Genomic DNA, 25,407 nt, shown 5'->3' on the forward strand with positions numbered 1-25,407 from the left:
GGTTAGGTCAGGTTAGGATGGTTAGACAAGGTTAGGTCAGGTTAGGTTAGATCAGGTCAGGTTAGGTTAAGTTAGGCATTGTTATGTTAGGTCAGGTTAGGATGGTTAGACTAGGTTAGATCAGGTTAGGTTAGGCTAGGTCAGATTAGGTCATTTCAGGTTAGGCTAGGTCAGGTCAGGTTAGGTTAGGTCAGGTCAGGTTAGGTTAGGCTAGGATTGATTGTTAGGTTAGGCTAGGTCAGGTTAGGATGGTTAGACAAGGTTAGGTCAGGTTTTGTCAGGTTAGGTTAGGTTAGGTAGGGGCAGGTTAGATCAGGTCAGGTCAGGTTAGGCTAGGTTAGGTTAGGTTAGATCAGGTTAGGATAGCTCATGTTAGGCTATTTAGTTACGTTGCTGTCACGTTGATGAGTGTTTACACAACAGACTGAAGGTGACCAAATCACGTTTCCACTGACAGCTTCAAACATGGGCTAGTGACTTATAAGGCAAATATTGACGTGTATTAATTTTAACAATTCAGCATGAGAAATACATCGGTCTGTGTTGGCTCAAAACATTGATCCAAGCTCTACTGGCCTATGCTAGCTTCTTATCGATCCCAACTCTGGTGGTTGGAGACTGCGAGCTGCTGTTTGACTTTCATCTAATTTCCAATATAGGATATTGGACCCAAGAAATGTTTCTCCTTTAAAGCTTTTTATAAGACCTGGAGTTTTCAGTTGGTTTATGAGGGAGTGCAATGTCGTGTAACTCACGCGTTACCGATAAATCAGCGAGTTATCCGAGAGTTGGAGCAGCTTCAATAGCTGTTGATGGCGGAGCAGATCAGTTGACTGATGCGAATGTTGTCAGCGAAGTTGTCAGTTTAATGTGTACACTTGAATGTGTATGTTGTCAGTGAATTGACAGTGTTCAGTGTGTATGTTGTCAGTGAATCAATGTGGATATAATGGTTAATGCTGAAACACCATTGATCAGCATCAATGCTCTAGGTAAAGCCACAATACTTTACAAAGATGTTACTGAAACAACAGTCTCTCTCGCCTAAGTCAGTGTAAAGTATTTACTGAATCTGGTCTCACAAAGTTTTCACGAAGTCATCAGGTAAATAAACACTGGCGGCCAATCAAGGTAATAATGCATTTATTTTAAGCTTAACTGACTTGTTTAAAGTAAATAGAGAAACTGCTTAATACGACAGTTAGAAATAGTCCAAGTAAAAACAAGGTTTTATAAACGATAAGAAGTACAAATAGTCCCAAATTAGTTTGATATTAATACAGTATAAGCAAATAAATGAAATACACATTCTGACTAGAATATAAATAAAGTAGTAATTGAATTATCTCAAGACTCGTATGACAGTCTTCAGTGAGATTCGATAAATGATTTTAGACTCGGGCCAAGAAAGAATATAAATATCTTACTTTGCAAACGTTTGGAAGATAACACACTCGGAGAATAGAGTGAACGTTTGCCCAGCTACTGCTCTCAGGATAGCGTGAACTTTCAGATCTTGCTCTGAGGATAGCAGAAAAACACTATATGTTGCTCTAAGGATAGCGGTATAGATTAGATGTTGCTCTAAGGATTGCGGAAAAGAGTAGATCTTGCTCTATGGATAGCGGGAAAGAATAATTATTGCTCTATGGACAGCAGTAAAGACTACATCTTGGTCGAAGGATAGCGGAAAACAATAGATCTTGCTCTAAGGATATCGTTAATGTTCAGATCCTTATTTGAGGATATCTTAAACATGAACGTTCACATCCCTCTCTGAGGTTGGCCAAAATGTTCAGATATTACCGCGATGGTAATTTATACTTTGGTCAGAATATATTTTGACCAAGTTTGTATAAGTTAACATAAAAAATGTATTTCTCCAACTCGTGTTATTTCCAATACAAATATTAGCAGCGCGGGTAAAATGTTATACAATAACGCTTGCGAATTAATTTAACTTCCAAATCAATACTAATCTATTTTGATGTTAAATTTTGAGTATGAGTTAGAATGAGAACTACGGGCTCACCGTAGCCCGTGCTGCGTGTAACTTTTTGTTACGGGTAGCGAATCTTAAATAACAACAACGTTAGAATGAGTTATGAAGCGTTAGAGGATAGAAGTGTGGCATGAGTAGGGTTGTTAGTTGTGCTGCTCTGGTTAGTGAGTGTCGTTAGAAGTGTTTCGCTGGTTATAGTGAGGAAATGTGGAGGAGCAGTGGTGAGGATTCAAACCTGTGCACTAAGGGGTTTTGAATCCTTACCCAGGTACACGCCTCAGACAATAAGGCCACGACAGTGTCTAGGGGGCGTGTGTGCTTGGGAATATTCACCGCATGGGTTCGAATCCTCATGACGGCTCCTACGGATTTTCTCATTGATACTTCACATTAGTGTGATTATTCTGTCTTTTACTTTTTGTGTCTGTAGGATTGAACTATTAGATCTTGGGCCCCGACTTTCTAACCAATCTATTTGGTTATAAATCTATCAGTCTACCTGCGTGTTGATAGCATATATCACTTGTTAGATAACGTTGTTTTGTCGTATACCACATGTTAGAGAGTACTATTAATAGTGTATCACCGGAGAGGGAGTAGTAAGGACATATGCATAGAGACAATTGCAGTAGTCCCAGAGCACATGAGAGGTAGTTCGTTATACACATTCAACTATGGCCATTCATACACCTGGACCAACCTGGCGATCATACATTATGTTCCCTGGCGGTCTGAAAAGAAACCAACTTTTCCTCAGTTCTTTCTAAATCTAAACTTATTCATTTTATATTCAGTTCTTTTATGTAAGCTTGTTAAATTCGTAATTTCAAGTCTCTATTTATATCCTCAAATTATTGCATTTGTAAATTTTTCTACAAACATATTTTCAAATAATTTTTGTCTTTATTGAGAATGCAAATTAAGTTTTAAAAATGTTCCTACATAAAGCTGTCGAAATTCTCGTAATTAAAATCACCTTTTCTGAGCACCTTAAAACAGGTGATTCTAATTCTGAGCACCTTAAGGTAGGTGATACTAATTCTGAACACCTTAAGGTAGGTGATACTAATTCTGAGCACCTTAAGGCAGGTGATTCTAATTCTGAAAACCTTAAGGCAGGTGATGTGGGATATCTGGGGCTTGACTCAATTATTTAGTTATTTAATTTAATAACGAAGGACCACCCACTTTGAGTAAAGAGGGGAAACTAATAAAAAGTGATCATTGGAAAACACAAGGAAAAACCAGTGTCTATCGATAGGTATTAGAAAGAATAATCACTTAAATAAATAATGGACTGTATGATTTATTAACTAAAGTCAGATCCTCAAACACCTACATTGGCAGGGTATTGCTAGAACTTCATATACGTCTAGGAACTAGTGTGGTTCGTCACCAGTTCATTGTTAAGTAAATAATATTATGACCTAAAATATTATAGAATCAATAGGTAAATTCATATAGAGAATATTAATGATTATTAAAATTAAAGAGCAATCCTCTAAGTAAACACATCAATTTCCAATAATCATATGGTAAAATATTCGATATGATAATCTTGTGAATTTGTATAATAAAATGGAATAATTAAATGTGTATAAAAAGTCTTAGCTTTAAGACGATTTCTATGACATCGTTCGTGCTTCGTCCTCGTGATCTCAGGATCTCCACATAGAAGCCATTAGAGGTGAATAACACGAATGCGGTTAACGACTCGTTGACTCCTCACATACGAGCTGTAATTTAAAGGATATTACGTAGCATTCCCAGCAAACAATTTTAGGTTGCCACAACATATCTGGAAAGTATTTGAAAGTATTGGAAACGTTTGTTTTATCGTATCAGATACGATATTGTGTGTGGACTTAAATAGGTTTCCAAAACTTATAACCAAGACATATGTATCTAACACTAATTTGAGATGTTGTGGCAACTTTACACTCCTAACATGAGTCATTCATAATCCATTCATATACCAATATGAATCTCTTATGAAAGGTTTGAGCCAATAATCTGAACCCTTTTCACATCTTTGTGTTTAAAGTTAAATTTCTTGAAATTAAATTATATTTTATATTATACTATTTTTATTATATTTTATATTATACTATTTTTATTATATTTTATATTATATTATTATTTTCAATTTAAATATTAAAACCAATTTAAGGGTAAAAAAAAATCTAATAATTTATATTTCTTTTATTATTTACTAACAATTATAATTATTTACTAACGGAGAGAGGGGAGGCTGTACGGCGGAGAGTGGCGGCTGTGGCGGATAGTGGCGGCGGGCGGACAGTGGCGGCGGGCGGACAGTGGCGGCGGCGGGCGGACAGTGGCGGCGGTGGCGGATAGTGGCGGCGGTGGCGGATAGTGGCGGCGGGCGGACAGTGGCGGCGGTGGCGGATAGTGGCGGCGGGCGGACAGTGGCGGTGGGCGGACAGTGGCGGCGGTGGCGGATAGTGGCGGCGGTGGCGGATAGTGGCGGCGGCGGGCGGACAGTGACGGCGGCGGGCGGACAGTGGCGGCGGCGGGCGGACAGTGGCGGCGGCGGGTGAACAGTGGCGGCGGCGGGCGGACAGTGGTGGCGGCGGGCGGACAGTGGTGGCGGCGGGCGGACAGTGGTGGCGGTGGCAGACAATGGTGGCGGTGGCGGACAGTGGCGGCGGTGGCGGACAGTGGCGGCGGTGGCGGACAGTGGCGGCGGTGGCGGACAGTGGCGGCGGTGGCGGACACTGGCGGCTGTGTCTGGCGGTGGTGGCGGGCGGTGGCGGGTGGCGGCGTCTGTGATGAGTGGTGGCGGCTGGCGGTGGTGAGTGGTGGCGGCGGTGGTGGTGGGTGGTGATGGCGGCGGTGGTGGTGGGTGGTGGTGGCGGCGGCGGCTGGTGGTGGTGGGTGGTGGCGGCGGTGGTGGTGGGTGGTGGTGGCGGCGGCGGCTGGTGGTGGTGGGTGGTGGCGGCGGGTGGTAGGTGGTGGCGGCTGTGGTGGGTGGTGGCGGGCGGTGGCGGGCGGCGGCGGCTGTGATGGGTGGTGACGATCGGCGGTGGGGGGGGCTGGTGGCGGCTGGCGGTGGCGGCTTGCGGTGGCGACTGTGGCAACGGGCGGTGACGGCTGATAGCGGGCGGTGGTGGCGGCTGGTGGCAGGTGGTGGTGGCGGTGGTGGCGGCTGGTGGTGGCGGCTGGTGGTGGTGGCAGCTGGTGGCGGTGATGGCGGCTGGTGGTGGTGGCAGCTGGTGGCGGTGATGGCGGCTGGTGGTGGTGGTGGTGGCGGCTGGTGGTCGTGGTGGTGGCAGCTGGTGGCGGCTGGTGGCGGTGATGGCGGCTGGTGGTGGTGGTGATGGCGGCTGGTGGCGGGCGGTGGCGGGCGGTGGCGGCTTGTGGCGGCTGGTGGTGGCGGCGGTCGTGGGTGGTGGTGGGTGGTGGTGGCGGCTGTAATGGGTGGTGGTGGTGGTGTCGGCGGCGGCTGTGGTGGGTGGTGGCGGCGGCGGCGGTGATGGGTGGTGGCGGCGGCGGTGGTGGTGGGTGGTGGTGGCGGCGGCGGTGATGGTGGTGGCGGCGGTGATGGTGGGTGGTGGTGGCGGCAGCGGCTGGTGGTGGTGGGTGGTGGTGGTGGGTGGTGGCGGTGGTGGGTGGCGGTGGCTGGTGGCGGCTGGTGGTGGGTGGTGGCGGCGGGTGGTGAGTGGCGGCTGGTGGTGGGTGGTGGCGGGTGGCGGGTGGTGGCGGGTGGCGGCTGGTGGTGGGTGGCGGGTGGCGGCGGGTGGCGGCCAGCGGGGACACACCCTTCACCACTGAAGGTCTGAGCACAACTAACCATGTCTCTCTCACCACCAGAACAGTGTTGCCAGCTCGCACTCTCAAAATGTTTCCTTCAAAGATTGTATATTATCTTTGAACAACAAGTTTGATTATCAAGGAAATAATGCATATATTATTGTCACATTAATACTGTGCAATATCTTATTACATTCCTGCTAAATAATTATAATTTGAAACAGGACAAAAAATCCAACATATATATAAAAACCAACATTAGAGATCACGAGGCCTAGGCCTCGCCTGTGACCACACATCCCAGCAAACAATTTTAGGTTGCCACAACATATCTGGAAAGTATTTGAAAGTATTGGAAACGTTTGTTTTATCCTATCAGATACGATATTGTGTGTGGACTTAAATAGGTTTCCAAAACTTATAACCAAGACATATGTATCTAACACTAATTTGAGATGTTGTGGCAACTTTACACTCCTAACATGAGTCATTCATAATCCATTCATATACCAATATGAATCTCTTATGAAAGGTTTGAGCCAATAATCTAAACCCTTTTCACATCTTTGTGTTTAAAGTTAAATTTCTTGAAATTAAATTATATTTTATATTATATTATTTTTATTATATTTTATATTATATTATTATTTTCAATTTAAATATTAAAACCAATTTAAGGGTAAAAAAAATCTAATAATTTATATTTCTTTTATTATTTACTAACAATTATAATTATTTACTAACGGAGAGAGGGGAGGCTGTACGGCGGAGAGTGGCGGCTGTGGCGGACAGTGGCGGCGGTGGCGGATAGTGGCGGCGGGCGGACAGTGGCGGCGGCGGGCGGACAGTGGCGGCGGGCGGACAGTAGCGGCGGTGGCGGATAGCGGCAGCGGGCGGACAGTGGCGGCGGTGGCGGATAGTGGCGGCGGGCGGACAGTGGCGGCGGGCGGACAGTGGCGGCGGGCGGACAGTGGCGGCGGGCGGACAGTGGCGTCGGGCGGACAGTGGCGGCGGTGGCGGCGGGCGGACAGTGGCGGCGGGCGGACAGTGGCGGCGGTGGCGGATAGTGGCGGCGGGCGGACAGGGCGGCGGCGGGCGGACAGTGGCAGCGGGCGGACAGTGGCGGCGGGAGGACAGTGGCGGCGGTGGCGGATAGTGGCGGTGGGCGGACAGTGGCGGCGGGCGGACAGTGGCGGCAGGCGGACAGTCGCGGATAGTGGCGGCGGGCGGACCGTGGCGGCTTTGGCGGCGGTGGTGGACAGTGGCGGCGGCGGGCGGACAGTGGCGGCGGCGGGCGGACAGTGGAGGCGGCGGGCGGACAGTTGAGGCGGCGGGCGGACAGTGGTGGCGGCGGGCGGACAGTGGTGGCGGCGGGCGGACAGTGGTGGCGGTGGCAGACAGTGGTGGCGGTGGCGGACAGTGGCGGCGGTGGCGGACAGTGGCGGCAGTGGCGGACAGTGGCGGCGGTGGCGGACACTGGCGGCTGTGTCTGGCGGTGGTGGCGGGCGGTAACGGGTGGCGGCGTCTGTGATGAGTGGTGGCGGTTGGCGGTGGTGGGTGGTGGTGGCGGCGGTGGTGGTGGGTGGTGGTGGCGGCGGCGGCTGGTGGTGGTGGGTGGTGGCGGCGGTGGTGGTGGGTGGTGGTGGGTGGTGGTGGCGGCGGCGGCTGGTGGTGGTGGGTGGTGGCGGCGGTGGTGGTGGGTGGTGGTGGCGGCGGCGGCGGGTGGTGGGTGGCGGCGGCGGCTGGTGGTGGTGGGTGGTGGCGGCGGGTGGTGGTGGGTGGTGGCGGCGGGTGGTGGGTGGTGGCGGCTGTGGTGGGTGGTGGCGGGCGGTGGCGGGCGGTGGCGGGCGGCGGCGGCTGTGGTGGGTGGTGACGATCGGCGGTGGGGGGGGCTGGTGGCGGCTGGCGGTGGCGGCTTGCGGTGGCGACTGTGGCAACGGGCGGTGACGGCTGATAGCGGGCGGTGGTGGCGGCTGGTGGCAGGTGGTGGTGGCAGCTGGTGGCGGTGATGGCGGCTGGTGGTGGTGGCAGCTGGTGGCGGTGATGGCGGCTGGTGGTGGAGGTGGTGGCGGCTGGTGGTGGTGGCAGCTGGTGGCGGCTGGTGGCGGTGATGGCGGCTGGTGGTGGTGGTGGTGGTGATGGCGGCTGGTGGCGGGCGGTGGCGGGCGGTGGCGGCTTGTGGCGGCTGGTGGTGGCGGCGGTGGTGGGTGGTGGTGGTGGTGGTGGGTGGTGGTGGCGGCTGTGGTTGGTGGTGGCGGTGGCGTCGGCGGCGGCTGTGGTGGGTGGTGGCGGCGGCGGCGGTGATGGGTGGTGGCGGCGGCGGTGGTGGTGGGTGGTGGTGGCGGCGGCGGTGATGGGTGGTGGCGGCGGTGGTGGTGGGTGGTGGTGGCGGCGGCGGGTGGTGGTGATGGGTGGTGGTGGTGGGTGGTGGCGGCGGGTGGCGGTGGTGGGTGGCGGTGGCTGGTGGCGGGTGGCGGCTGGTGGTGGGTGGTGGCGGCGGGTGGTGAGTGGCGGTGGTGGGTGGCGGTGGCTGGTGGCGGGTGGTGGCGGGTGGCGGGTGGTGGCGGGTGGCGGCTGGTGGTGGGTGGTGGCGGGTGGCGGCTGGTGGTGGGTGGCGGGTGGCGGCGGGTGGTGGGTGGTGGCGGCGGGTGGTGGGTGGCGGTGGCTGGTGGCGGGTGGCGGCTGGTGGTGGGTGGTGGCGGGTGGCGGCTGGTGGTGGGTAGTGGCGGGTGGCGGCTGGTGGTGGGTGGTGGCGGGTGGCGGGTGGCGGCTGGTGGCGGGTGGCGGCTGGTGGTGGGTGGTGGCGGGTGGCGGCTGGTGGTGGGTGGCGGCTGGTGGTGGGTGGCGGCTGGCGGCTGGTGGTGGGTGGTGGCGGGTGGCGGCTGGTAGTGGGTGGTGGCGGCGGGTGGTGAGTGGCGGTGGTGGGTGGCGGTGGCTGGTGGCAGGTGGCGGCTGGTGGTGGGTGGTGGCGGGTGGCGGCTGGTGGTGGGTGGTGGCGGGTGGCGGCTGGTGGTGGGTGGTGGCGGGTGGCGGCTGGTGGTGGGTGGTGGCGGGTGGCGGCTGACAGTGGGTGGTGGCGGGTCGCGGCTGGTGGTGGGTGGCGGCTGGTGGTGGGTGGCGGCTGGTGGTGGGTGGCGGCGGGTGGCGGCTGGTGGTGGGTGGCGGGTGGCGGCGGGTGGCGGCTGGTGGTGGGTGGTGGCAGGTGGCGGCTGGTGGTGGGTGGTGGCGGGTGGCGGCTGGTGGTGGGTGGCGGCTGGTGGTGGGTGGTGGCGGGTGGTGTGTGGTGGCGGGTGGCGGCTGGTGGTGGGTAGTGGCGGGTGGCGGCTGGTGGTGGGTGCTGGCGGGTGGCGGGTGGCGGCTGGTGGTGGGTGGTGGCGGGTGGCGGCTGGTGGTGGGTGGTGGCGGGTGGCGGCTGGTGGTGGGTGGTGGTGGGTGGCGGCTGGTGGTGGGTGGCGGGTGGCGGCTGGTGGTGGGTGGTGGCGGGTGGCGGCTGGTGGCAGCTGGTGGCGGTGATGGCGGCTGGTGGTGGTGGTGGTGGCGGCTGGTGGTGGTGGCAGCTGGTGGCGGCTGGTGGCGGTGATGGCGGCTGGTGGTGGTGGTGGTGGTGATGGCGGCTGGTGGCGGGCGGTGGCGGGCGGTGGCGGCTTGTGGCGGCTGGTGGTGGCGGCGGTGGTGGGTGGTGGTGGTGGTGGTGGGTGGTGGTGGCGGCTGTGGTTGGTGGTGGCGGTGGCGTCGGCGGCGGCTGTGGTGGGTGGTGGCGGCGGCGGCGGTGATGGGTGGTGGCGGCGGCGGTGGTGGTGGGTGGTGGTGGCGGCGGCGGTGATGGGTGGTGGCGGCGGTGGTGGTGGGTGGTGGTGGCGGCGGCGGGTGGTGGTGATGGGTGGTGGTGGTGGGTGGTGGCGGCGGGTGGCGGTGGTGGGTGGCGGTGGCTGGTGGCGGGTGGCGGCTGGTGGTGGGTGGTGGCGGCGGGTGGTGAGTGGCGGTGGTGGGTGGCGGTGGCTGGTGGCGGGTGGTGGCGGGTGGCGGGTGGTGGCGGGTGGCGGCTGGTGGTGGGTGGTGGCGGGTGGCGGCTGGTGGTGGGTGGCGGGTGGCGGCGGGTGGTGGGTGGTGGCGGCGGGTGGTGGGTGGCGGTGGCTGGTGGCGGGTGGCGGCTGGTGGTGGGTGGTGGCGGGTGGCGGCTGGTGGTGGGTAGTGGCGGGTGGCGGCTGGTGGTGGGTGGTGGCGGGTGGCGGGTGGCGGCTGGTGGCGGGTGGCGGCTGGTGGTGGGTGGTGGCGGGTGGCGGCTGGTGGTGGGTGGTGGCGGGTGGCGGCTGGTGGTGGGTGGTGGGTGGCGGCTGGTGGTGGGTGGCGGCTGGCGGCTGGTGGTGGGTGGTGGCGGGTGGCGGCTGGTGGTGGGTGGTGGCGGCGGGTGGTGAGTGGCGGTGGTGGGTGGCGGTGGCTGGTGGCAGGTGGCGGCTGGTGGTGGGTGGTGGCGGGTGGCGGCTGGTGGTGGGTGGTGGCGGGTGGCGGCTGGTGGTGGGTGGTGGCGGGTGGCGGCTGGTGGTGGGTGGTGGCGGGTGGCGGCTGACAGTGGGTGGTGGCGGGTCGCGGCTGGTGGTGGGTGGCGGCTGGTGGTGGGTGGCGGCTGGTGGTGGGTGGCGGCGGGTGGCGGCTGGTGGTGGGTGGCGGGTGGCGACGGGTGGCGGCTGGTGGTGGGTGGTGGCAGGTGGCGGCTGGTGGTGGGTGGTGGCGGGTGGCGGCTGGTGGTGGGTGGCAGCTGGTGGTGGGTGGTGGCGGGTGGTGTGTGGTGGCGGGTGGCGGCTGGTGGTGGGTAGTGGCGGGTGGCGGCTGGTGGTGGGTGCTGGCGGGTGGCGGGTGGCGGCTGGTGGTGGGTGGTGGCGGGTGGCGGCTGGTGGTGGGTGGTGGCGGGTGGCGGCTGGTGGTGGGTGGTGGTGGGTGGCGGCTGGTGGTGGGTGGCGGCTGGCGGCTGGTAGTGGGTGGTGGCGGGTGGCGGCTGGTGGTGGGTGGTGGCGGGTGGCGGCTGGTGGTGGGTGGTGGCGGGTGGCGGCTGGTGGTGGGTGGTGGCGGGTGGCGGCTGGTGGTGGGTGGTGGCGGGTGGCGGCTGACGGTGGGTGGTGGCGGGTGGCGGCTGGTGGTGGGTGGCGGCTGGTGGTGGGTGGCGGCGGGTGGCGGCTGGTGGTGGGTGGCGGGTGGCGGCGGGTGGCGGCTGGTGGTGGGTGGTGGCGGGTGGCGGCTGGTGGTGGGTGGCGGCTGGTGGTGGGTGGTGGCGGGTGGTGGGTGGTGGCGGGTGGCGGCTGGTGGTGGGCGGCGGGTGGCGGCGGGTGGCGGCTGGTGGCGGCCAGCTGGGACACACCCTTCACCACTGAAGGTCTGAGCAAAACTAACCATATGTCTCTCTCACCCACCAGCCCAGTGTTGCCAGCTCGCGCTCTCAAAATGTTTCCTTCAAAGATTGTATATTATCTTTGAACAACAAGTTTGATTATCAAGGAAATAATGCATATATTATTGTCACATTAATACTGTGCAATATCTTATTACATTCCTGCTAAATAATTATAATTTGAAACAGGACAAAAAATCCCACATATATATAAAAACCAACATTAGAGATCACGAGGCCTAGGCCTCGCCTGTGACCACACATCCTGCCTCCCTGGCCTGCTATACCCTCTCACACCTCACACTCTTAACTCTCTCATAATCACTCTCACTCTCTTACTCTGTCACTCTTACTCTCTGTCACTCTTACTCTCTGTCACTCTTACTGTCACTCTTACTCTGTCACTCTTACACTCTGTCACTCTTACTCTCTGTCACTCTTACTCTCTGTCACTCTTACTCTGTCACTCTTACTCTCTGTCACTCTTACTCTCTGTCACTCTTACTCTCTGTCACTCTTACTCTGTCACTCTTACTCTCTGTCACTCTTACTCTGTCACTCTTACTCTGTCACTCTTACTCTCTGTCACTCTTACTCTCTGTCACTCTTACTCTCTGTCACTCTTACTCTCTGTCACTCTTACTCTCTGTCATTCTTACTCTCTGTCACTCTTACTCTGTCATTCTTACTCTCTGTCACTCTTACTCTCTGTCACTCTTACTCTCTGTCACTCTTACTCTCTGTCACTCTTACTCTGTCACTCTTACACTCTGTCACTCTTACTCTCTGTCACTCTTACTCTCTGTCACTCTTACTCTCTGTCACTCTTACTCTCTGTCACTCTTACTCTGTCACTCTTACTCTCTGTCACTCTTACTCTCTGTCACTCTTACTCTGTCATTCTTACTCACTCTCAGTCACCCTTACCCATTCATACTCACTCTCTCACTCTTACTCTCATACTCTTACTCTCAATTACTCTTACTCTCAATCACTCTTACTCCCAATCACTCCTACTCCCAATCACTCCTACTCTCAATCACTCCTACTCTCATTCTTACTCTTACTCTTACTCCCAATCACTCTTACTCTCAATCACTCTTATTCTCATTCTTACTCTCACTCTTACTCTTACTCCCAATCACTCTTACTCCCAATCACTCTTACTCTCAATCACTCTTACTCTCACTCTTACTCTCAATCACTCTTACTCTCACTCTTACTCTCAATCACTCTTACTCTCATTCTTACTCTTACTCACTCTTACTCTCAATCACTCTTATTCTCATTCTTACTCCTACTCCCAATCACTCTTACTCCCAATCACTCTTACTCTCAATCACTCTTACTCCCAATCACTCTTACTCTCAATCACTCTTACTCTCAATCACTCTTACTCTCAATCACTCTTACTCTCATTCTTACTCTTACTCACTCTTACTCTCAATCACTCTTATTCTCATTCTTACTCCTACTCCCAATCACTCTTACTCCCAATCACTCTTACTCTCAATCACTCTTACTCCCAATCACTCTTACTCTCAATCACTCTTACTCTCAATCACTTTTACTCTCAATCACTCATACTCTCAATCACTCTTACTCTCACTAACTCTCAATCACTCTTACTCTCACTCTAACTCTCAATCACTCTTACGCACTATTACTCACTCTTTCTCTCAGTCATCCTTACTCACTCTTACTCTGTCACTCTTACTCTCTGTCACTCTTACTCTCTGTCACTCTTACTCTCTGTCACTCTTACTCTCTGTCACTCTTACTCTCTGTCACTCTTACTCTGTCACTCTTACTCTCTGTCACTCTTACTCTCTGTCACTCTTACTCTCTATCACTCTTACTCTGTCATTCATACTCTGTCACTCTTACTCACTCTCAGTCACCCTTACCCATTCATACTCACTCTCTCACTCTTACTCAAATACTCTTACTCTCAATTACTCTTACTCTCAATCACTCTTACTCCCAATCACTCCTACTCCCAATCACTCCTACTCTCAATCAATCCTACTCTCATTCTTACTCTTACTCTTACTCCCAATCACTCTTACTCTCAATCACTCTTATTCTCATTCTTACTCTTACTCTCACTCTTACTCCCAATCACTCTTACTCTCAATCACTCTTACTCTCAATCACTCTTACTCTCAATCACTCTTACTCTCATTCTTACTCTTACTCACTCTTACTCTCAATCACTCTTATTCTCATTCTTACTCCTACTCTCACTCTAACTCCTACTCCCAATCACTCTTACTCCCAATCACTCTTACTCTCAATCACTCTTACTCCCAATCACTCTTACTCTCAATCACTCTTACTCTCAATCACTCTTACTCTCAATCACTCTTACTCTCAATCACTCTTACTCTCACTAACTCTCAATCACTCTTACTCTCACTCTAACTCTCAATCACTCTTACTCTCATACTCACCCTTACTCTCAATCACTTTACTCTCACTCTTACTCATTCTGTCACCCTTACTCACTCTGTCACTCTTACTCTCAGTCACTCTTACTTATACTCACTCTTACTCACACTTACACACTCTCTGGCACTCTCACTCACCTTCAGTCACTCTTACTCACTCTTACCCACTCTCGCTCTCTCTTACTCACTCTAGTTAATAAGAACACTCCAATATAAGACAACAAAACGTTTTCAGATTCTTTCTCACCACTTTCCAGCAACTTTTATAATTTATATAAATTATCTTAGGGAATAATACATAAATTATATATTTAAACATGATATTAGTGTTTAGTGGAATGCATAAGGAGTCAAATTGTGTTAAAAAGAGCGATTTTTAGAAAATTTGGAAAACTACTTTTTTCTGTTCATATTATAACTAAATGGATTTTAAAGGTTTCACTCAGCCAATATATATCATTCACAATTTCTTAATGAATTTTACAAAAAAACACCATAAATTTTATATTTAAACATGTAAAAACTATTTGTTTTACATTTGGAAGAAAATAATTGTAGAAAAACAATTTATAATCAAACCTTTGTGTTTGGATTTTTTGAGTAAAAGTTTCTCAAAGGATCTCCTGCACCATTCTCAATGCAGATCATTCCCACACCTATGGGAAGAGATAGGCGAACGTTGTGTAGATGATTTGTGTTTGCTGGGATCCTGCCTCCCTGGCCTGCTACCCTCTCACACCTCACACTCTTAACTCTCTCATAATCACTTTCACTCTCTTACTCTGTCACTCTTACTCTCTGTCACTCTTACTCTCTGTCACTCTTACTCTCTGTCACTCTTACTCTCTGTCACTCTTACTCTCTGTCACTCTTACTCTCTGTCACTCTTACTCTGTCACTCTTACTCTCTGTCACTCTTACTCTCTATCACTCTTACTCTGTCATTCTTACTCTCTGTCACTCTTACTCTCTGTCACTCTTACTCTCTGTCACTCTTACTCTCTGTCACTCTTACTCTGTCACTCTTACTCTCTGTCACTCTTACTCTCTATCACTCTTACTCTGTCATTCTTACTCTCTGTCACTCTTACTCTCTGTCACTCTTACTCTCTGTCACTCTTACTCTCTGTCACTCTTACTCTCTGTCACTCTTACTCTCTGTCACTCTTACTCTCTGTCACTCTTACTCTCTATCACTCTTACTCTGTCATTCTTACTCTCTGTCACTCTTACTCTCTGTCACTCTTACTCTCTGTCACTCTTACTCTCTGTCACTCTTACTCTGACACTCTTACTCTCTGTCACTCTTACTCTCTGTCACTCTTACTCTGTCACTCTTACTCTCTGTCACTCTTACTCTCTGTCACTCTTACTCTCTGTCACTCTTACTCTGTCACTCTTACTCTCTGTCACTCTTACTCTCTGTCACTCTTACTCTCTATCACTCTTACTCTGTCATTCTTACTCTGTCACTCTTACTCACTCTCAGTCACCCTTACCCATTCATACTCACTCTCTCACTCTTACTCTCATACTCTTACTCTCAATTACTCTTACTCTCAATCACTCTTACTCCCAATCACTCCTACTCCCAATCACTCCTACTCTCAATCACTCCTACTCTCATTCTTACTCTTACTCCCAATCACTCTTACTCTCAATCACTCTTATTCTCATTCTTACTCTTACTCTTACTCCCACTCACTCTTACTCCCAATCACTCTTACTCTCAATCACTCTTACTCTCAATCACTCTTACTCTCAATCACTCTTACTCTCATTCTTACTCTTACTCACTCTTACTCTCAATCACTCTTATTCTCATTCTTACTCCTACTCTCACTCTAACTCCTACTCCCAATCACTCTTACTCCCAATCACTCTTACTCTCAATCACTCTTACTCCCAATCACTCTTACTCTCAATCACTCTTACTCTCAATCACTCTTACTCTCAATCACTCTTACTCTCACTAACTCTCAATCACTCTTACTCTCACTCTAACTCTCAATCACTCTTACTCTCATACTCACCCTTACTCTCAATCACTTTACTCTCACTCTTACTCATTCTGTCACCCTTACTCTCACTCTTACTCACTCTCAGTCACTCTTACTTATACTCACTCTTACTCACACTTATACACTCTCTGGCACTCTCACTCACCTTCAGTCACTCTTACTCACTCTTACCCACTCTCGCTCACTCTTACTCACTCTAGTTAATAAGAACACGCCAATATAAGACAACAAAACGTTTTCAGATTCTCTCTCACCACTTTCCAGCAACTTTTATAATTTATATAAATTATCTTAGGGAATAATACATAAATTATATATTTAAACATGATATTAGTGTTTAGTGGAATGCATAAGGAGTCAAATTGTGTTAAAAAGAGCGATTTTTAGAAAATTTGGAAAACTACTTTTTTCTGTTCATATTATAACTAAATGGATTTTAAAGGTTTCACTCAGCCAATATATATCATTCACAATTTATTAATGAATTATACAAAAAAACACCATAAATTTTATATTTAAACATGTAAAAACTATTTGTTTTACATTTGGAAGAAAATAATTGTAGAAAAACAATTTATAATTAAACCTTTGTGTTTGGATTTTTTGAGTAAAAGTTTCTCAAAGGCTCTCCTGCACCATTCCCAATGCAAATCATTCCCACACCTATGGGAAGAGATAGGCGAACGTTGTGTAGATGATTTGTGTTTGCTGGGTTGAACTAGGCTACTTAGATCTCAATATTTATGAAACAGAAAATAAATATTAATGCGGTACTAACGTTGGATTTGGTGTCGTCCCACTATATAACGACAGACTACCCACGAAATATACAATCTCTAATGATGCATCAAGAAAGAAAATATACTTAGCATGAGCGCAGTAACTGCTGAAGTCTGCCGATACTGCGTCTATCAGTCCCAGACTTCCACAGTGTTGTACACGTGATTGAGAGTTTGGCTTGATTCTTGACGCGTTATTGATTGGCCGAGCACTATGTAGCACGTGGAAGAATAATTATTCGTTATTAGTTGGGTATCAGTGTAATTCTTGCTGATAACTCCCCAACGCCACGTGTCTCAGACTCTGACGCCACGACTTTCCTCTGTCCAAGCACGCACGCTGCACCAGCTGGTTCCACAATGGCGCCTCCTCCTCCAACCCGCGTCTCGCATTCACCACAGAAATTATTAATTCACGAATACTACTATTTCACGCAATTGTGGTTGAAATTCTTTAATAAGGACTGGGTTGTGATTCTAGGGATTTAAATATTATCGCTTTCTCGTGATTCTAGGGATTTAAATATTATCGCTTTCTCGTCTTATGGTGGTAAACGGGAAATGGAGAAGATTTTAGTTTTCTCCATGGCATTCACGCGTGACAGAAAAACTATTACTTGATAACAATTGTAACTAAAAACTCTCGATATAGAATTATTTGGGAGTTATGTTATCCGTAAATAATTATCACACGGAATACTGATGATTTTAGAGAACCACATTCAATTCTCTAGCACATTGGTAATAAATGTGTTTAACTAGACATTATCTGACGCAATGTTGGTGCTTTATTTCGTAAGAATTCTAGCATTAATACGCAGATATAATGGTTAGTTTATGTTGACACTACTGTTAGTAAATTTAGTATATACTGTAGTTAGTATATAATAATAATGATTTATTATAATACAATAGTAGTGATTAGTGTTGGAAATTTCCAACATAACTCTGGGGGGAGATTTCTCGGGTTGCAGTCCAATGTTGAATACTGACATACCTATCCCGAAGTTAGTATTAATGTTAATATGTTAGTATGTTAGTACACACATAACGGATGTCCCGTAATTGTCAAGGACATACAAGAAATTTAAGTCTTGTAAAGGAAATCATGTTGAATGAAACATGGTATTGTGAATTATCTAAAGTTAATGACTAATAAAGCCTACAATATACTCTGTGACTGGTGTCGCAATGACATGTAATGTTTATGTTACTAAGTCTTAAAGTTTTGCAAACTCTTAGATACTCTAGATGAAATAATGTTATTGTTAATAGCCTATACTAATAAATTAAGGATTAAACATTGAAATATTAAATGATTAAGTTATCTGTAATCAAAAACTCTCTAAACCTTACAATAAACTCAACAACTAGGGTCGCAGTGACATGTAATGGTGTATTACGTAGTTGCTGAATTGTAGGCAAACTCAGAAAAAGTTCCTAAGAACTGATAACATTATTGTATAAGTTGTATTCTACATTATTATAGAGTAAAGTATTATTGGGTCATTTAAAATTAAGGAGACTCTGATACTACAATAAGGTCACTGTCTAGGGTCGCTGTGACTTGTAACTATTGAGTTACTAGACAATAACATCACACAGCATCATGATCACCCCAAAATCAAATGATGAAATTTAATGTAATATGTACTGCCGTGCAGTAGTCATTCTGACTGATAGTATTACTAAGTTGCTAACTAGCTAAAATAGTGTAAAATTAGAGAACTGAAAAGGTTTATTCATTAAAATCAAGGAAGATTCTGAGTCGACAGTGAGATTAGTAGCCTAGTCATTCTGACTTATGAGCTAATTGAATTGCGGCTCATATGCTTGACACGGTAAACTCATTAATACATCCTTAACGTTTAGATGAAAATTGAGTTTATTAAGTCAGTCTCTATAAGTATAGTCAACTGTAATTAATTGTGAGTACAGACTAGGCTAGTACTCAGTTGACACTAACTAAAGTCCCTAAACCTACCTAAATAAATGGTTTAAATTTCTAACCTACCTAAGTAGAGGACTAAGCTAATTGTGATAACTCACTAATTCTTAGTGGAGTTACTCTAGCTAAATTGTGAGCAATAATGTACTCAAATTAACATTGGGAGCTGTATTGAGCTCGTGAACAGGTTGAGCTATATTGAGCTCATTACCAGTTAACAGAGTGAGCTATATTGAGCTCATTAACAGTTAACAGGGCGAGCTAAATTGAGCTCGTTAACATGGTGAGCTATATTGAGCTCGTTAACATGTGGAGCTATATTGAGTTCATTAAGCATGTTAACAAGGTGAGCTATATTGAACTCGTTAACAGAGTTTACAGGGTGAGCTATATTGAGCTCGTTAACATGGGGAACTATATTGAGCTCATTAAGCATGTTAACAGGGCGAGTTATATTGAATTCGTTAACAGAGTTAACAGGGTGAGCTAAATTGAGCTCGTTAACATGGTGAGCTATATTGAGCTCGTTAACATGTGGAGCTATATTGAGTTCATTAAGCATGTTAACAAGGTGAGCTATATTGAACTCGTTAACAGAGTTAACAGGGTGAGCTATATTGAGCTCGTTAACATGGCGAGCAATATTGAGCTCGTATTCGCATGGGGAACAATAAAGCACTCAATTATTACGTTAATTCACAGGTGGGCTATATTGAGCTCATTAAGCATGTTAATTAACAATACTGATGTTTAATGATAATGCATTAAACAAAGGGAAACCTAAGATTGCTGGAAATTTAATTACTGCTACGATTAATCCTATTCAAAGATAATTTATAACATTTAACCAACCTAAACGTTTCACGGGTTATTAGTTCTCTGTAGACTCACTTACGTATTGGTAAGTTTGCAAGTTTGTTCGTGCTGCGCTCCTACAATAATTAAGCAGAAACGAAAGAAAACAACTCAAACAAAAATTGATGCAAGTTTTTTCACTAACTCTTAGTGCAGAAAACATTGTATTAATAAGGTTTTCTTGGCAAACCTTAAGCGCAAGTATTTTGGACCTTAGTCCCAGTGAATTTATAATTATAGAAGTTGCTTGATGACTTCATAGTATTGCTAAATTCAGGAAATGCTAGAAGCATTGAGTGCTAGATTCTCTAGCCTAATATTATTAATTACCTAGGGAGTGCTAGATTCTCTAGCCTAATATTATCAATTACCTAGGGAGACTGAGTGTGGTCAATTATTACTTGTCGAGAATAATTCTAGGTCTGCAGTGGATTCAATGGCTTGGTCACTGTGAATTGTACTTGTTTAGGTACGGACCACTGGTTTTCTACTGAGAGCTATGAAACATCTTGGCGAATACTAATTGTACTATATTCAATCTGGGTTTATTACTCAGCTGTGTTTCTCATTTTAGCTGGCTGCTGGAGAATTGATTTACTGCTAACTAATTTATTATTGTTGGCAGGCCTAGCCTTGTTCACATTCAGAACTTTACCAGTAAGTAAGTAGCCACCTGCAGATTGGAGCATATTCATGCCCAATCGTTTAACATGTCCAGTTATGAACTGGTAATAGTAGTCTGCTCCTACTAGTACATCTACATTGTTAAGGCGGTCAGACGTTAACTTGTTGTCAGCCAAATTAATTTCACGTTCCTGCAGGAAGTGGGCTGTGTACCCCAGACCCTTAATATTTAGGTCAAAAGGTATTTGATCTACAACAATGGCTTGGACAGCCTTGACATGACTACCTAGTCGTACAAGCGGTTGAACTACTGAGTATTCATGGGTTCCTCGATTTATCATGAACCCTGACAAGTTTAATTTTACCTGTCTGATTGGTTGTAAATTGAGTGCCTCTGCCGCTTTCTGAGTTATGAAAGTTCTCTGGGAACCTTGATCAAATAGTCCACGAGTGGTGATCTTGGCTCCTTTGTTCTTTACTTGAAGTTGGGCAGTAGGCAAAGCAGCATCCACTTGAGATGCTTGTGAAATTACGCTGTACACATCTCGCACCTTGCAGCACTGTACTGGTGTAGATTCTCTACCTCCTATTCTAGGATTGACATAATTTGTCCTAATTAATTTGCACAGTGCAGCATGATGTTTGCCCCTTCTACACCTATTGCAGGTGTTCAGTGGGGTGTCACAGCTATTAACATTATGTGATTTGAGACACCTAGTACATTTGTGTAACTGTTTGAGTCGTCTGACTCTTGTGTCTCTATTAGGGTAATTAGTACATTTGTACAGAGAATGTTTTTGATTGCAAAGCAAGCATATTCCCCATCCTACAGCTTGTTTAGGGGTTACCGGTTTAGGTAAATCAGAACTTGCAGGTTGTGATGGTTTTGTTGCTTGCATTGGCTTGTTATTTATTCTCTTATGAGTACTTGATGTACTCTGGGGATCAATTACTGGGTTCTTGCGAGTGCTCTTTGGACTATTAGGTCTCTTAGGAGCACCTATGGGGCTCTAGGGCCTTACTGATGAATCAGTGTTTGACTTATTGTTATTACATCGATTATTAGTACCCTTATTACCTGGTGACAGTGTCACTTTAGGAGTTCCAGGTAAGGAAACTGATGTGGGTACAGTTTCGGTGCATTCAGAAGGCATTAAGTGCCTGGTTTGCTGTATTATTGCTTATATTGCTCAAACCTGTAAATATATCCTGCATTGACAGGGCATTACCATTCTGGTATACATATAACTTATTGAGTGTGTCACCAGACAATTTTCTTTGGATGATAATTTTAGTCATCCACTCAGCAGTTGGGTGATCCACCTCTTTACTGAAGGAATTTAACAGTGACTCAAGCTGAAAACTAAAGGCTTGTAAAGAGTCAACTGATTGTTCTGGTGGAGATAAATCTAGTAATTGGTGTACAAGGTTTATAACAGTCTTCTCATTGTTAGCACTTACTCTAGAAGGCTGGTGTGAGTAATTATGACCATTACTTGTATTGGCTCGAGGCTTCGTGCTTAGCCTCAGCTTTAATTACAGCTTCGGCTGCAGCTGCTTGCAGGAAATATGCAATAAAATATAATTACACAATAAATGGTTAATCCCACCCATTCGGGTCAGCACTACATAAAATAATAATGCACCAGCACTGTCTAACAGTACTAGTTAGGTAATAATCCTACCTATTAATGTAGCTAATGGTGTAGACTGGATTTGTACATATCTTAGTACCGTGTCAGTCTGAAATATCCTACCTCTGTTGGGTTGGCATAATAACTACAATAAATATGGTGCAACAATGTGCAAATACTGCTATGTTTTTGGATTTTGTAATTTTATATAATATATACACTGGTAGAAATTATGTATAAGAAATTAAATGAACACAAGAGAATTAATTGTTTGGCAAGTATTCTACTGCCGTAAATAATATTTAACTCCTGGATGTACTTCCTAATTGTGGAATAAAATGTTATCAGGGTTAGTAATGATTATTTAGTATGGGATCAGCAATTTGTATTAGTATACTGGATCCTAAAATGTTAATGAATCCACTGACTTGAGTGAATCAGTAATTATGGATTGAATTTAGGCTATAATGGACAGTCTGCTGACAGCCGTAAATTGAAATATTTGTATAGCACAATAATGGTTAACACATAATTGGTGTTAGTGAGGAATTAATATAGAAGTTATGAGCTGTTGCTCCGGGTGACCTGAAGATTCTTACTTCAGTATGAGGTATAGGTCTAAGTGTTGTGGGTAATTGACTGTGTCCACGAGTGCTACCTTATACATGAGGTATAAGTAGCAAATGAATTGGTGTGAATTAGGCTAACCTATGTGGTACACTGCCGGTAGACACAATTAATAAAATGTGGTTAGTCTAGACTACTTCACACGGTGATTAGTTATTACTAATTAGTATGTATCCGGTTCGAAGTCGACCAAAATGTGGGATATCTGGGGCTTGACTCAATTATTTAATTATTTAATTTAATAACGAAGGACCACCCACTTTTGAGTAAAGAGGGAAACTAATAAAAAGTGATCATTGGAAAACACAAGGAAAAACCAGTGTCTATGGATAGGTATTAGAAATAATAATCACTTAAATAAATAATGGACTGTATGATTAATTAACTAAAGTCAGAGCCTCAAACACCTACATTGGCAGGGTATTACTAGAACTTCATATACGTCTAGGAACTAGTGTGGTTCGTCACCAGTTCATTGTTAAGTAAATAATATTATGACCTAAAATATTATAGAATCAATAGGTAAATTCAAATAGAGAATATTAATGATTATTAAAATTAAAGAGCAATCCTCTAAGTAAACACATCAATTTCCAATAATCATATGGTAAAATATTCGATATGATAATCTTGTGAATTTGTATAATAAAATGGAATAATTAAATGTGTACAAAAAGTCTTAGCTTTAAGACGATTTCTATGACATCGTTCGTGCTTCGTCCTCGTGATCTCAGGATCTCCACATAGAAGCCATTAGAGGTGAATAACACGAATGCGGTTAACGACTCGTTGACTCCTCACATACGAGCTGTAATTTAAAGGATATTACGTAGCATTGAACTAGGCTACTTAGATCTCAATATTTATGAAAACAGAAAAAAAATATTAATGCGGTACTAACGTTGAATTTGGTGTCGTCCTACTATATAACGACAGACTACCCACGAAATATACAGTCTCTAATGATGCATCAAGAAAGAAAATATACTTAGCATGAGCGCAGTAACTGCTGAAGTCTGCCGATGTCGCGTCTATCAGTCCCAGACTTCCACGGTGTTGTGCACGTGATTGAGAGTTTGGCTTGATTCTCGACGCGTTATTGATTGGCCGAGCACTATGGAGCACGTGGAAGAATAATTATTCGTTATTAGTTGGGTATCAGTGTAATTCTTGCTGATAACTCCCCAACGCCACGTGTCTCAGACTCTGACGCCACGACTTTCCGTTCTCCAAGCATGCACGCTGCACCCGCTGGTTCCACAATGGCGTCTCCTCCTCCTCCAACCCGCGTCTCGCATTCACCACAGAAATTATTAATTCACGAATACAACTATTTCACGCAATTGTGGTTGAAATACTTTAATAAGGACTGGGTTGTGATTCTAGGTTGTGAAATATTATCGCTTTCTCGTCTTATGGTGTTAAACGAGAAATGGAGAAGATTTTAGTTTTCTCCATGGCATTCACGCGTGACAGAAAAACTATTACTTGATAACAATTGTAACTAAAAACTCTCGATTTAGAATTATTTGGGAGTTATGTTATCCGTAAATAATTATCACACGGAATACTGATGATTTTAGAGAACCACATTCAATTCTCTGGCACATTGGTAATAAATGTGTTTAACTAGACATTATCTGACGCAATGTTGGTGCTTTATTTCGTAAGAATTCTAGCATTAATACGCAGATATAATGGTTAGTTTATGTTGACACTACTGTTAGTAAATTTAGTAAATACTGTAGTTAGTATATAATAATAATGATTTATTATAATACAATAGTATTGTATTAGTGTTGGAAATTTCCAACAGGTTGATTCTAATTCTGAAAACCTTAAGGCAGGTGATTCTACTTCTGAAAACCTTAAGGCAGGTGATTCTAATTCTGAACTGTATGATCGTGGCCTGACATAACAGGTACAGCTGATGACAACCTTTAGATAACCAGTTACTAGAGCGTCTATAAATAATCACTAGAATCCAATTAGCAACATTTTGAAAATGAAAACATTGAATTTTAAATCCATCATCGTCTCAGAAATGTCGTATTTCCCCGTTGTTCAGCTGTCAGCTCCAACATTTGTCCTCATAACTGTCCATCCGCTAATGTACAGTCCGTTTTAACAATCTGTCCAAGTCGTCCTGAAGCTGCATAAAGTCCTGGTCTGAATGTCCCAAGATTAATTTGATCAGAATGATGCTGTGAATTCTGTGTGTCGTTACCTGACACGACAGACGGCACACGACAGAGTCTGTGAGGAGTCTATTTCAGAATCCAATACAGAATATTCCTGAAATAGTTATGAATTTATCCACTTATAAAATATTCATGAGATTATCATGTCCTAAACCGGTGTTTGAACCGAATGGTGAGTAATTTGAGTAATACAGCAGGGGTTACAGAGAGGGTTTTGTGTAGCGTAATAGTGCTTACAGAGATTAGTGTTGGTACTGTACTGGTGTAGTGTTGTTAGTGCTAATGTAGGCACATGTTAGAGAGAGGTTGTGCTGGAGGACGTTCAAGGTAAGAACACATTAGTGGATAAACAGGTATTGGAGCTTCTAAAGTCCACTCACCTTTCCTCTATTCGTTCATATATTAATTAAACAATTATAACTTCATTTCTGTTTGCTTTGGTACAGCAAAATGAGTACCATGGTGAGTAATGGTGAGTAATCTGGCTATTTATGGTGACTCTGCTATCGTTGAAATAACGATGTGGTAACCCACCACTCACAGAGAAGGAACCAATAGCACCAACAACTACTCACAGGAGAAAGACTGCCAAGAAAGAGGCGAAGGTTCAAGGACAACACAGATCACCATTACGCGAATTAATAAAGAAAAGATAATTAATTTGCGTTACCTCCTGCCAGGTAGGCTCTCTATCACCGCAGATAATTAGCGTTACCTCCTGCCAGGTTGGCTCTCTATCACCGCAGATAATTAGCGTTACCTCCGGCCAGGCAGGCTCTCTATCACCGCAGATAATTAGCGTTACCTCCTGCCAGGTAGGCTCTCTATCACCGCAGATAATTAGCGTTACCACCTGCCAGGTAGGCTCTATCACCGAAGATAATTAGCGTTACCTCCTGCCAGGTAGGCTCTCTATCACCGCAGATAATTAGCGTTACCTCCTGCCAGGTAGGCTCTATCACCGCAGATAATTAGCGTTACCTCCTGCAGGTAGGCTCTATCACCGCAGATAATTAGCGTTACCTCCTGCCAGGTAGGCTCTATCACCGCAGATAATTAGCGTTACCTCCTGCCAGGTAGGCTCTATCACCGCAGATAATTAGCGTTAC

This window comes from Procambarus clarkii, chromosome 3, assembly GCF_040958095.1.
Source record: "Procambarus clarkii isolate CNS0578487 chromosome 3, FALCON_Pclarkii_2.0, whole genome shotgun sequence".
NCBI lineage: Eukaryota > Metazoa > Arthropoda > Malacostraca > Decapoda > Cambaridae > Procambarus > Procambarus clarkii.